Raw genomic sequence first — 15,048 nt, forward strand, 5'->3', positions numbered from 1 at the left:
GCACAGAATCTTCACCCCTCAAAAAAACCGACAAAAGCCAGGCATGGCAGCACAGGTATTTAATCCCAACACTCTAGAGGCAGAGGCAGACAGATCTCTGAGTTCAAGGCCAGCCTAGTCTATAGAACGAGTTCCAGGATAGCCAAGCCTACACAGAAAAAAAACCATTCTTGGGGAAGAAAAAAAGAAGAAAGAAACAAAGAGACAAAGAAGGAAGGAAACAAAGAAATTGGCAAGAGATCACCTACAGCTGAAGAATAAAAAAATTCTAAATTAAAACTAACTCTCCCTCCCTCTGTGCCTGTCTTTCTCTCTGACCCCTGTCTGTCTCTCTATATATATTTATCTCTCTCTTTCTTTTCTTTTTTTCTCTCACCCTCTCTTTTTGTATGTTATCTTTTTTAGTATCCGTTTCATTAATTGAATATATAAAAACTGTATTCTGCACATTTATAATATTATTTATTACAAATAAGGGTATTCATTACAATTCAGGATAAAATATGCATAAGAAACAAAATGAAGAGTGGAAATCATCCGTGTGTAGAGTCTCAACTGCTGATGCAATTCCTGAAGAGCCTGGAGCCTCCACAGAGCCCCCACAAAGCCCCAGAGAGCCCACAGAGTCCCACCCCACAGAGCCCCACAAGCCCCACAGAGCCCCCACAAAGCCCCACAGAGTCCCACCCCCACAGAGACCTACAGAGCCCTGCAGAGTCTCACCCCACAGAACCCCACAGAGCACACAGAGCCCCCACAGAACCCCACAGAACCCCGCAGAGACACGCAGAACCACACAGAGTCCCACCCCCAGAGCCCACCCCCACAGAGTCCCACTGAGGGAAACTTGCATTCTCTTTTTCTTTTTAAAGTTAATTATGTGTATGTGGAGGAGAGGGTATGTGCCCATAAATGCAGGTGCCCACAGAGATGTCAGATCCCCCTGGAGCTGTGGTTTTGAGCAGTTGTAAGCCACCTGATATGGGTACTGGGACTCGAACTCAGGTCCTCAGGAAGAGCACTATGTGCTCTTAACCACTGAGCCATTCAGACCCTCCCCTCTCCTTTTCAAAGGCTCTGTTGGCTCATTTGTCTACAGATGTGCTAGATGTTGGTGTCCCTGGAGAAAGTTCATCCCCTCCCATCTCTCTTATTCTAACATATTTGGTTGGTGTGTGTTCACTGAAGCCCTGCGATGCAGATACAGGTGCAGGAGACCCCTTAGCAACCGTCTTGGTTGGATTTCCTTTGTCCTTGCTCCTGGGCCAGATACAGGTTCTGTAAGTGGGCTGTACATGGTTGTTTCCTGTGGTGCCTTTTCTTTTTCTTCTCTTTTGCAGTGCTAAGGATGAGACCCGAATCTTCTTGCTTGTGTGAGCTACAGTCCAAGCCCAGACCTTGTGAGGTCTCAATCCAGTTCCCATTCAAATGCCTGGAGAAAGGTGTTCCTATCCGCTAAAGCCTTAGACTGCCTCAAAACCTGGATAGAAAAATCATCGAATGCATCAAACCCATTAAAATCAGCCAATATGATCTTTCTTTTTCTTTTTTTTTTAAGATTGATTTATTATTTATTTTATATGTAAGTATACTGTAGCTGTCTTCAGACACACCAGGAGAGGGAGTCAGATCTCATTACAGATGGTTGTGAGCCACCATGTGGTTGTTGGGATTTGAACACAGAACCTTCGGAAGAGCAGTCAGTGCTCTTAACCGCTGAGACATCTCTCCAGCCCCCAATATGATCTTTCTTAAAGGCGTAACCAGCATTACTCTTCTACTTAAGAAACCTCATTAAGTTATGAGAGGCTACGCATGTGCAGTTTTGTTTTGTTTTTGTTTTTAATTAAATATACCTCTAGGTCACATTTTCTCAGCCAGTGCGCAAATCTGCCCCAGGGGATGTTGGGAAAGCCGCACCAAGAGAAAGTGGAGAAGGGGCAGTTGGTGCCTTAATTAAGGTTCAGACAGAGGTGTGACTGCTTGGTAGTCACTGGTTTTGCTTTGCCAGCACATCAGTTGCTGTGGCCTGGATTCTCCTGGGTCTGGAGTCCATTGCCCTCTGCTAAATTAGCTTGACCTCTGCAAGCTTTGATGTCAGGGTTTCAGTTTGTGCTGCTGTGCACTATTCTAGGCTTTTGGTTTTCAAACTGCCCCATGCAGATTCTTTTTTTTTTTTTTTTTTTCCTGTATTTCAGAAGTTAGACCTGAGAAGTTTCTCTTGTTATAGTTCCAAAACCTATTTTGGATCGCCAAAAGCTTTGCTTACAGAACTTGGAAGAGAGGGACTTTTGTTTATAATTTATAACATACTAACATATCCAGCAGTATCTCCGGGCACTGGCTCCATCCCTGGGGAAACCAAACTCCCTGTAAAGGGAGGTAGGATCGGCCGAGGCTGCTCACACCCTGCTATATTCCTAAGATTCTCTAGATTACATATTGCCACGGAACACTCTGCCCAGGGTGCTAATCACTGAAATGATCAGTTGTGTGTGGAGGAGGATTTATTCATAAAGCAAGGAACATGGAAGTGAGGGGACCCAAGCCTCAAAATGTTAAGGATCAAGTTTGAGGATGTCTGTGGGTATGGGACCTGGGGAAGGGTAGATGGAAGTGACCAGCAGGCAGCCTGTGTCTCTTGGAAAATGGCAGCATTGAGGCTGGAGAGATCGCTCACTGGTTAAGACTCAAAGCTGCTCTTCGAGGGTCTGGATTCAGTTCCCAGCACCTGCCCACAGTGGGAAGCTCTCATCTGCCCGCCCTTAACTCCAGCTCTGGATGTTGGGAGGGACTGGACATGTCTGGCCTCTGAAGGCAAGTGCAATCACATACATACACACAATTCAAAATGAAATAAATATAGTAAGAATGCAGTAACATTAGCATGGTGTGGGAGCAGGGGGTTGGGCCCCTGACATCAAAAGGTCATCCATCAGATACCTCCAAGGTCATCCATCAGATACCTCCAAGGTCATCCATCAGATACCTCCAAGGTCATCCATCAGATACCTCCAAGGTCATCCATCAGATACCTCCAAGGTTAGAAGAGTCAGTGCTTTCAATAGACACTGGCCTTTAAGTTGAAGAACAGTAGTCCAGGCAACCATTGTCAGGGGACTGTCACATCGTAACCTGTAGAGATGCTATCTGCAGCCAAACTGGTGGGAGACTGACAATAAGGAGTTCAGCCTGTGTGACTTTTAGAAATGGTGACTTTTAAAGGCAACAAAAATGAAGTGAATTAAACCTGTTGGTGGGAGGGCTAGCCTTGAACTCAGAGATCTACCCACCTCTGCCTCCCTCATGCTGGGATTAAAGGCATACAGCACAGAGCCGGTGACAGAGAGGTTTTCTGTATAGTTTTGGCTGTCCTGGAACTCATGCCATACAGCAGTCTGATCTAGAAGTCAGAGATTCTTCCGAGAGCTGGAATTGATGGCATGAGCTGCCACACCTGGCCAGACAGTCTTAATCTGAGCATATTGTTGGGTTTTGCTCCTGGTGACTAGTGGGGAACCTATGCTGTGGCTGCTGTTGCCTTTTATACATTTTATCATGTTCTCCCCTCCCCCAGCTCCTCCCCACCTTCAGAGGACACACAGGTCCTCAAACCCAATAGAAAGTCTTCATAGCCAACCATGGCTGCACATAGTCAAACCATGCAGCAGCCCTTAATGTTCTTGGCTTTTTAAAGCCATATCCTGGACTGACACATTTCTGTTAACAAGACACTTACCAAGAACCAGAACTAGAGTCCGGCAGTGGTGGCGCATGCCTTTAATCCCAGCACTTGGGAGGCAGAGGCAGGCAGATTTCTGAGTTCGAGGCCAGCCTGGTCTACAGAGTGAGTTCCAGGACAGCCAGGACTATACAGAGAAACCCTGTCTCAAAAAACAAACAAACAAACAAACAAAATAGAAGCAGAACTAGAAAAGAAATCAAAGTTAGTACATTGAAGGACTTTCCCAGCCGCCTCTTGGGACCATTGGCTCAGCTTTTGTTCTTGTCTTTTAAAAGTGACTGGAGGTCTACAATGTCCCAGACCACAGAGTCCCAGAACAATGCACTGCACCGAAGACTTTCCATGTCAATGGCTTGTTCCTTCTAAATCGTAGTGATACAATTTTATGAAAATATCCCCCTATATCTAAAGACACCAAAGCTTTCGCTAACCCTGACAGCTGAGTTAATATAGCTTGAGGTCACTTAAGACTTAGCCCGAGCCGGGCGCGGTGGCGCACGCCTTTAGTCCCAGCACTCGGGAGGCAGAGGCAGGCAGATTTCTGAGTTCGAGGCCAGCCTGGTCTACAAAGTGAGTTCCAGGACAGCCAGGGCTACACAGAGAAACCCTATCTCGAAAAACCAAAAAAAAAGACTTAGCCCGAAATCCTTCTGTGTCCTCAGCCTGTTTGTTTAACCTGCCTTAAAAGAACAAGGTCACAACCAACCACTTGCCTTGGACTTCCCACATACTCAGCTTTTACAGCCTCGGCTAATGTATACCTTCAATCTCAAATTATGTGTTCTTCCTTGCCAGTGAGCCAGAGAGTAATGAACGTGTGTGTGTGTGTGTGTGTGTGTGTGTGTGTGTGTGTGTGTGTGTGTGTGACAGTACTCATTTGCTGAAAACAGTAAGCAACCTGACACAACAAATATCTGCCATAAATGTTGGAAACAACGTATGGATGTTGCTTGGTAATGGTGTGTTTGTGGTACTAAATACATCAAGGCCACTTGAGGTCAGTTAGTGAGTATAACTCTCTTTTTTCTTGTAAAACACTCTTAAAGATTTCTGCACAGTATCCTCATTCCTTCCCCCATGCTGTTCAATAAATACAGAGCAAAGCCCTGTATTAGGAGCAGACACAGGCAGTATGGACAGATCAGACACATAACCAAGAGACTACAGACAAGCCAGTAAGCACAGATTATAAAGGAACAGAAGACAGGGGGAGAGACGTAAAGAATTCAAACCTGGGTTCATTCGCAGTCCAATGAATCCAAGGGAAAACACTACATTTTCTTTCCTTACTGCACCACCAAAAATCCTGGTGCCACTGAGGCTGTCTTTAATGTACTAGATCATCTAATGAATGGCACTGAGTTTGAATTGTGTGTTATATTTCTCAATTTTAGCTGCATAACTTTTTATTTTTTACTATTATTTAAAAATATATAACACACTTGGGATTTTATTTGTTTGACTGGTTATCTATTCATTAGCAGGTGGATTCCAGGTCTTGCCTGTAGAGATCAGTACTATAACAAGCACAGGCGTGCCAATGATCAGCCTCAGCTTGGAGACGGGTTCTAAGGAAGGGGTGTTTGGGAGCAGCACAAAGAAGGACTTGAAATCAAATTGTGGGGTACAAGCTGACAGCCTTGTGTTCTACTTGAGACAGCTTTCTATGGAGATCTCCAGACAGCTCATCCAGATAGCTCAGATCTTGAAGACCAAAGCCCAGTCTTCTATTTCTCTTATTTACATATCAATTCAGTCATTTACTCCAGGTTCCCCTTTGATTATCCCAGGAATCAGCATTCCACGACGCTGCCCCTTGATTCTTAAAGAGACAGCAAGCACTTTTTTTTTAAACATTGCAAATTAATCCTGAGATCTGCCTGCCATTGTAAGCACAAACAATAAGCTAGCTAGGTGGGATCCTTCCTGAGATGACTATTCCTCCCACACCTGAGCCCAGGGGTGGAATTTAGGAATCTGCCTGCCTTTGTATTTTTTCCAGCAAACTGGCTCATAGTGCAGCTGCCTCTGTCTATCTCTGATCCTACTCCTGCCAATCTCAGGATGAGATTTCCAGTTTGGGCAATGCCTAGACCCTACTCCAACAGGGTCACACCCTCTAATAGTGCCACTCCCTAGGCTGAGCATATACAAACCAGCACACTGTCTCAAAAAGTAAAGAGGAGACCTACTGAGAAAGATACCCAACACGTACTTCTCTATCACTTGTTACAGTTGGGTAACCCACTTGAATCAGCTGCAGACTGTCTGGGCAGTACAAAAGCCCAGTGAGGGATGAATAACTGTGATGGAGCTCACACTTGATCCAGCGTTTGTCTTTGACCACAGTGCTCATCACTGCCATGTCTCCCTTTATGAAGTTCTGCTTCTGCAATGAAAAGCAGCTGTCAAGATCCACTGCAAAGATTACTACAACAGGGATCATCCAATTCCTACATCTCCAGGTTGTAAGTGCCTAGGTGCTAATCAGGTGTCCTTGAGAGGCAGGACACAATATCTGAGAAGCCCTGGAGGTGTGTGTGTGTGTGTGTGTGTATACATGTGTGCATCTGTAACTCTGTGTGTGCATATGTATGTGCCTGTGTCTGTGTGTGTGCATCTGTGTGTGTACATGTGTGTATGTCTGTGTCTTTGTGTGTATATATTTGTACATGTGACTGTATGTGAATGTGTGCATGTGTGTGTACTCGTGCATCCCTGCACATGAGGATGGAAGTCTTTCTCTATTGCTCTCCATGTTTGTTTGAGACAGTATCTCTCACTGTTCCTACAATTTGCCATTTTGGCTAACCTGGCTGGCCAGGGAGACCTTTAAATCTGCCTGTTGTTCCCTTCTCCCCACTAAACACTGGGGTTACAGATGTTTGCTAGCTGGCCTGGCTTTACATGAATGCCAGGGAGCCACAACCCAGAGATTCTTAACCTGAAACTGTTAAGAAGCAAGACCTCACCAGGTTGCCGTCCCCACAGGTGATAGGAGCTGGAGTCCGAGACCAAGGCAGGACCAAGAGTATCTGAAGCTGCTAAGGCACTGCACAGTCCAACTTGCTAGACAGAAGCAGAAAGAACAGGTCCTTTCCACTGGATGTTCAGTTCTTTAAAGGCCAAGTCCCTTCATGACCTCCTTGATCACAGAGCACAGGGTCATCAGAAATGCCCAGCAAACCTTCGCTGGGAGCACTCATGAAAATAAGAATAAGACAGGTCGATCCTGTAGTGAGGGACCCAGGTCATGTTCACAGGTGTGGCAGAGACATGGAGTTATCATGCCTAGTAGAAGGACAGTGCCCTGTTAAATTCCATGAGCCATTGAGCCTGGACATGGATTGTTGAGACCAGGGTGGATCGGCCTGATACAGACTTAAGAAGGTTTTATGGCTCTGGAAACAGAGGCATGTATTATTCGTTGAGAAATACATTTTATCTCATTAAGCTTCCTAACTGTAGTCCGAGCTAAGAAATCAGAACTCATGGGAAGATTCAGACTAAGGTCTCCACTTCCTCAGAAGGATGAGTGACTCCCTCTGGGTAGTTGTCACCTTGGCTGAGTGTGAGTGGAACTGTGGGATTCAGAACATCACAACCATAGCTAAGAAGGGAAGACTGCCGACAAGATGAAGGACCCTCCTCCATGACCTCTACCCCTTGGTGGGAATAAAAAATGGAGGTTCAACCTCCAGATGTATAAATGCCAAGATGTCTACCAGGTTACTGTAAAGCCAAAGGGGTTACAGTTTATGTAGAGAATAAAATGGAGAGAGGAAGGAGGTTGTTTTAAAGTGTGTGTCAAAGACAGACAGACAGGCAGACAGACAGAGACAGTGAAACAGACAGAGAAACAGGGGCAAGAGACATAACATACATAGAGACACAGACAGTGAAACAGACTGAGAAACAGGGACAAGAGACAGAGCGAGACAGAGGCAGAGAGAGAGACAGAGAGAGACACACAAAGAGAGACAGTGAAACACACACAGAGACAGAGAGACAGAGAGTAGAAACCACAGTCCCATGGGCAGCAAACACTTTTTTTTTTCCTGAATAAAAGGATGAGTCACAGTAGGGAGCAGAAACTATATGCTTTGCAGATGAAATTGAAATTAAAGCAAACATGTGTATTGTCTGGGTAATGGGGGGTGGGGTGGAGTCAGGACACACTGCACAAACCGTGTCTCCCGCAGCCTCACCTGCCTTACAGCCGCCTGTCTGAAAGGCTCTTTGTTACCTGGAAAGCAGCCATTTCAAACCATTAACACACCAGCTAACACGGGCTGTGTTAAAACCCATTACTGTGGGCTTAATCTTTAAGTTTGAATAGCTTGCGCTCCAGAAAGTCAAGAAACATTTGAGTTTTTCTCTTGCCAGCGTGACCATTCGTGAAGACGTCCAGAAGCATCTGTGGGAAATGGTGACAAGAACACCATCTGCATGGGTGCAAAGCTGCTCTCCACGCCTGAGAGCCGTCCTGTCCATCCACACTTCCCTGGGCACTTGAGGAAGACACCCAGGGCTGCCTCTTCCCATGTCACCATTATGTTTCCAACACTGCTTCTCTTTGTGCCTGAGCAACTTGAAGTTCTCTCCTTTCTAAACTCCAAAGGGCTGTATAAATGAAAGTTAAATCTGCCTGCCTCTGCCTCCTGAGTGCTGGGATTAAAGGCATGCACCATCACGCCCGGCTTTTTTTTTTTTTTAGAAATAGATGGACTGAAAACTTGGTAGTGTTGGTGAACTTTTACATTTCACCAAAATACAGCCTGCAAAGGTAAAGCGATATTCTTTTTTGTTTGTTTGTTTGTTTGGCTGTCCTGAAACTCACTCTGTAGACCAGGCTGGCCTCCAACTCAGAAATCCGCCTGCCTCTGCCTCCCAAGTGCGGGGATTAAAGGCGTGCGCCACCACGCCCGGCTGCAATATTCTTTAAAATGAAGGTGAAGGCAGAAGAGGAGAATGGGATGCTGTGTCTTACCTGCGAGGATTTAAGAGTAAGAAGTTGCCCTCCCCATGCCCCCCCACACACACACGTATGTAGCAGATGTGCAGCTTGGTCTTCTGTGGGTCCCCTAACAACTGGAGTGGGGAGTATTCCTGCCTCTGTTGCCTGCCTGTTGATCCTGTTCCCCAAACTGGGCCACCTTGCCTGGCCTCAATGGGAGAGGATGTGCCCATCGGTGACTGATGTGCAGTGGGGTGGGGGGATTATACCCAGGGGAAACTCCCCCTTCTCAGAAAAGAAGGACAGAGGAATGGGGACAGGAGCTTTGAGAGGGGGAATTCTTGGAGGAGCAGGGCTGATATTGGGATGTAAAGTGAATAAATAAATTAATTCACTGAAAACAAAGAAATGGGAAGTTGGGGTTACAAAGACAGCTCTGCCAGTAAACTGTGTATCACACAAGCATTGAGTCAGATAACCAGTAGCCACATAGATGTCAGGCACTGTAACCCCAACAGCTTGGGATAGGCAAGTAGATGTCTGGAGCTCCCTGGCCAGTCAGCCAGACTCAATCTGTGAGCTCCAAGTCCACTGAGAGATTCCGTCTCAAAAAGAAAATCAGAAGAGGAGAGAGACTTGGGAAGGCATGTGATATCAACCTTGGCCTCCACCCTATCACCCCAGGGAAGAGGGACATGAGTGCTGCCTCAGAGCCAGTGGGGTCATACCTATGAGAATGTCACTGTGTGTCCATTTAGGTCTTGTCCAAGAGAGCCGTCCGGAGAGACAATGAGCGTAGGCAAAGCACAGACAGAGTCAGAAATCACCATTCCTACTTAGGGAACTGCCAGCAAGAGATGGCTGAGGAAGACAGGAGGAAAATGTCCAGGAAAGTCATACAACCCCTCCCCAAAGAAAGGATTAGCTTTGATGGTCTTCCAGGGCTGAGGAGAAAGGAGGCAATCACCTCAGCAGCAGCTGAGTTCTGATCATCTTTCTCTTCTTCCCGTTACCCACTACACCTGCTGGCCCCCTATGGCTGATGAACTGCAGGGGACTAGGAGGCTGTGGGATGGAGAAAGAAAGGGGACCGTTTTTCTAGCCTCCTTTCTGCAGCTGCTCCTGCCCTGAGTCATGGAGAAATACCCTGTGTAAATTTGCACTTAAAATATTAAAGGGGTCTAGAATGGTCTGTGCACTGAGACCATTTGTATTGAGAAGGAGCTAAAAGTTGTAGAAATGCTTAGGTTCCCGTGGGTGGAGGCATGACCAACAAGCCCCCATGAATGAATTTAAAAGAATATCAAGTAGGGGTTTGGAGAGATGACTCAGAAGTTAAAAACATTTGCTGTTCTTGCAGGAGGCTCCAGTTCAGTTCCCAGCACCCACATGGCTTATCCCAATCACCTGTAACTTTAATTCTTGGTTAACGGATTCCATCTTCTGGTCTCTGTTGGCATCTGCACACGTGTTGCATGTACATACACTCGGGGACATACATAGACACATAAATCCTTTTTTTAAGGAGCAACATGAAATGAAGTGATTTCATGATGATAGTTCCTGAGTCATGTGTGTTCCCATCACAATTTGTGAGTGTTCAGAAAACTAAAGGAATACTCTGAAAACGTTGATGTCCCCTGGGTGCCCTGGGTGCCCTGGGTCCCCTGGGTCCCCTGGGTCCCCTGGATCATGTCTGTTATTATTATTAAATCCATTTTCTTCATATTATAAAGCATAGTTATTGTACACAGGAAACATGCAAAGACAGCAGCAAGAAACACCTTTAAACACCCCCCATAAGTCTGTCACTGTTATTTCTTGAGCTGGGTCTTGACAAGGGTCCTTCTTCCTTGGGAGGAGGGACACTCAGACGCTCCATGCATGATCTTTGATGTTGTAATTAGAGTTTCTCACACCTCTCTTTTCCTCTGCAGCAGCTTTCTTTTTTTTTTTTCTTTAATTAGGTATTTTCCTCATTTACATTTCCAATGCTATCCCAAAAGTCCCCCATACCCTCCCCCCCCCACTCCCCTACCCACCCACTCCCACTTTTTGGCCCTGGCATTCCCCTGTACTGGGGCATATAAAGTTTGCATGACCAAGGGGCCTTTTTCTCCAGTGATGGCTGACTAGGCCATCTTTTGATACATATGCAGCTAGAGTCAAGAGCTCCGGGGTACTGGTTAGTTCATATTGTTGTTCCACCTATAGGGTTGCAGTTCCCTTTAGCTCCTTGGGTACTTTCTCTAGCTCCTCCATTGGGAGTCCTGTGATCCATCCAATAGCTGACTGTGAGCATCCACCTCTGTGTTTGCTAGGCCCCAGTATCCTGCAGCAGCTTTCTGTACCAGGCTCTGTGTTCCCAGATTCAAACAAGACTGATAGAAAATGTTAAGGAGGAAAAAAGCTTGTGTCTGTGTTGAACAGTTACAGACTTTCTTTGTCTTGGCATTATTCCACAAACAATACAGTATATGTGTTACATTGTATTCAGTAAGTGCACAGGAGTCAAGTGTGATAGTCCATTCCTTTAATCTCAGCACTCAGGAGGCAGAGGCAGGCGGATTTCTGAGTTTGAGGCCAGCCTGGTCTACAAAGTGAGTTCCAGGACAGCCAGGGCTATACAGAGAAACCCTGTCTCAAAAAACAAACAAACAAACAAACAAACAAACAAACAAAGCAAAACAAAAAAAAGAAAGGAAGGAAGAAATGTAAATAGTAAAGGAAGATATGTGGGTTCTATACAAATACTATGTCACCGGGCAGTAGTGGCACATGCCTTTAATCCCAGCACTTGGGAGGTAGAGGCAGGAGGATTGAGGTCAGCCTGGTCTACAGAGTGAGTTCCAGGGCTATACAGAGAAACTCTGTCTTGAAAAAGAAAACAAACAAACAAACAAACAAAAAACAAAAACAAAAAAAAGAACAAAAAATAAAAAACAACAAATGCTATGTTATTTAACATAAGTGATTTCTCATTTTGTGTAACCAGTCTTTAGACTCCTTGCATAAAGGGCATCTGTGTATGGAAGCAGACAGCTTTAACTTCATCTCTCTGCCTTCTTCCCATCCAACCACTGCTCTCCACTGTTCTACAACCAATTTCCCCCAAGTCTCCTCACCACCACTCAGACCATCCTCCCCCTCATAACAGAGCTGCCCTGGAAAACGTGAGCAATGAACAGAGGTTTAAGAAAAACCAGTCTGGGCAACACAAGAACCTGAATTCAATCTGCAGAACTCATGTACACACACACACAGAGGCACATAGACACACACATGCACACATGAATACATGCGTATACATACATACAGGCAAATGCACACACACACACACACACACACATATATAACTAAACACCACATCACACATGAACATGTGCACACACACATATACCACACACACACATATCCCATATACTACACCACACTATACACGAACACATACTACACACACTTCACATACACCCCACACACACCACCACACCTAGTGATACCACATCACACACACATGTACACATACCATATCACATACAACACACACAACACCACAACACATATGCAATATATTCATGACACCACACTTCACCACACACACACACACCATATATATCATACCACACACACAGACCATACCACACACACATCACACCACGTATAACCACACAAACACACATGCACATATATACACTATACACACATGCCATACCACACCAAACACCACATGCATACAAATACCACACACACCATACCATACATATATATAATAATAAATATGCATATTTATTTATAAATAAATAAAATGTAGCCCTCAGCTTCCTGGTCTTCGCTGTTTGAGCAAGCTGTACCTGAAGAGCATGACTTCACAGAGCAGTGTGGATAACTGAACAAAAGTCAAAATTCTGTTAGATATGAATAGGGTGTGCTCTTGAGAGGAGAAGCATCAGTGGCTATTGTAGCCACTCGCAGGGACTCTGGTGTGATCTCCTAGGAAAGAACAAAGCACTTATGTCATAATAAGAACAATGGAAGTGATGTGTACTACCACGAGTGTCTAGGGCCATGTGATGAGGTGCACTTAAATACAGCTCATTGAGAAAGCAGCGCCTCCTTGCCTATCTGCATCTGGTCTTCACTCTGCATCTATCAGTCAATCCAAGGCTGCCCAGTCCCCACTCTTCTTCTATTTCAGTGTCTTTAATACTCTTTGTATGGCTCTGATATAGAAAATTTCCCATGTCACTTTAGTTAAATAACATGTTATCAAAGGTTCTGATTTCAGCTACCATGGAATACTTAAAACGTGAGTAATTGCAGAAAGAATCAACTCACAGCCAACTTTTTGTCATCATAGACACAACACATCCACTGTAACCTGTTACAGTGACTGTCGGGGACACTCCAGGGGAGAGACAGCTGGGTGTCCATGGATATGGGGCTTGGTTGCAAAAGAAGGATGGAGCCTGTACTTGCTCCAAGAGGGTGTGCCTGTTATTCACCCTTGTTGTTTACATAATTGAAGCTTTCCTTTCAAGGTTCAGTGAGAGATGGCTTGAGAATCCCCAAAGAAGGGAGGGAAGCTGGAAAGCTGCTCCCACAGTGGATAGAGAGGACTCTGCAATACAGGCTTGCATGGTTTGACTTTCTCACCAGCACCTCAGCAAGGGAGCTCCAGGCCTCTAGTCATCTCGCCTAGATGGGAGATTGGAAGAGAAGGATGTCAATCAATATCAAAAACTGGAGTCAAATTGCCATTTGACCAAAGTGCTTATGTGAAATAAATAACTATCCAACAAAAATACAAGTGCAGCCAAGGAACAAATTCTTGGTTAGTTCTGCATGTGAGGTGCCAATCCTCATTGAGTAGAGGTATGGAAGAAACAGCTAACTGTGTCCAAGGTGGGCCCAACCCTATTCAGAGACTCCTGGTGTGCAGCCAGAGAATGGCCTTGGTGGCAAGCCTACTTCCTCCGTGAAGAGAAAAAGACAAGACACCTAGATAAAAAGAATAAAGATGGATCATAGGGAATGGTGCCAGCAAAACACTTAGCTACCTCAAAACATAGAAAGCACAAAGCATAAAATGTTGGAAGCTGTCCTGGCTGGTTTTATGTATCAATTTGATACAAGCTGGAGTTATCACAGAGAAAGGAGCCTCCCTTGAGGAAATGCCTCCATGAGATCCAGCTGTAAGGCATTTTCTCAATGAGTGATCAAGGGTGGGATGGCCCCTTGTGGGTGGTGCCTTCCCTGGGCTGGGGAGTCCTGGGTTCTGTAAGAAAGCAAGCTGAGCAAGCCAGGGGAAGCAAGCCAGTAAGCAATAGCCCTCCATGGCTTCTGCATCAGCTCCTGCCTCCAGGATCCTGTCTGTGTGAGTTCCTGTCCTGACTTGCTTTCCCTATTCCTAAATAGCAATGTGGAAGTGTAAGCTGAATAAACCCTTTCCTCTCCAGCTTGCTTTTTGGTCATAATGTTTTGTTCAGGAATAGAAACCCTAAGACAGAAGCTGATCCAACTTAAGAAAAGAATATAACAATTCACCAATATAAAAAGAAACAAAATAAAAAGAGAACTGTTACTGGTCCAGCAGACCCTGTGTCAGTCAGCTTTCTGTTACTATAACAAAATACCTGAGACTATCAACTCACAAAAGGAAAGGCTTGGTTTAGTTCACAGTTTGGGGGCTTTCCTCTCTGACTAATCTGCCTCAAAGTTTTGGGCCTGTAGTGAGGTGCCCGTGATAGAGAAAATGACAAAAGGGGTGTGGATCCCAGCATCCTCGTTTGAAGGCATGCCCTTGACAACCTAACTGCCTTATCCTTTTCTCTTCTTTCCTTTTCTTGAGAGAGGGTATGTATGTAGCACAGGCTAGCCTTGAACTTACAGAGATTCACCAGCCTCTGCCTTCCAAATGTTGTGATTAAAGATAGGCATCACCATACCCAGCCAAGCTCTCACCTCTTAAATGTCCCCATCACCTCCCTATTACACCAAGCTGGGGACCAAGCCTTTAATCAACGTGGGCCTTTGTGGGACATTTAAATCCTAAATTATAACACCATTTGAATATCAGAGGAAATGAATTCAACATGTCAAGAGCACATCTGTGCTGCTGTTCAGCCATTAAAATCTGAAATTCTATCCTCGGCATCACTGGGAACTGGGAATCATGTTCAATGAAATAAACCAGATACAGAAAGATAAGCACCATACAATCTTACTCATATGTGGCTTCCAAAATAACCTTCACCTCGTAGAAGGGCATAGTATAGAGCTGGGACAGCAGAGCTGGGGGACAACAGAGGTTGATCAATGAGTAAAAAGTCATATTAATAGTATGGCC

Source organism: Mus caroli, unplaced genomic scaffold, assembly GCF_978045245.1.
Source record: "Mus caroli unplaced genomic scaffold, Mus_caroli_1 scaffold_18, whole genome shotgun sequence".
Lineage (NCBI taxonomy): Eukaryota > Metazoa > Chordata > Mammalia > Rodentia > Muridae > Mus > Mus caroli.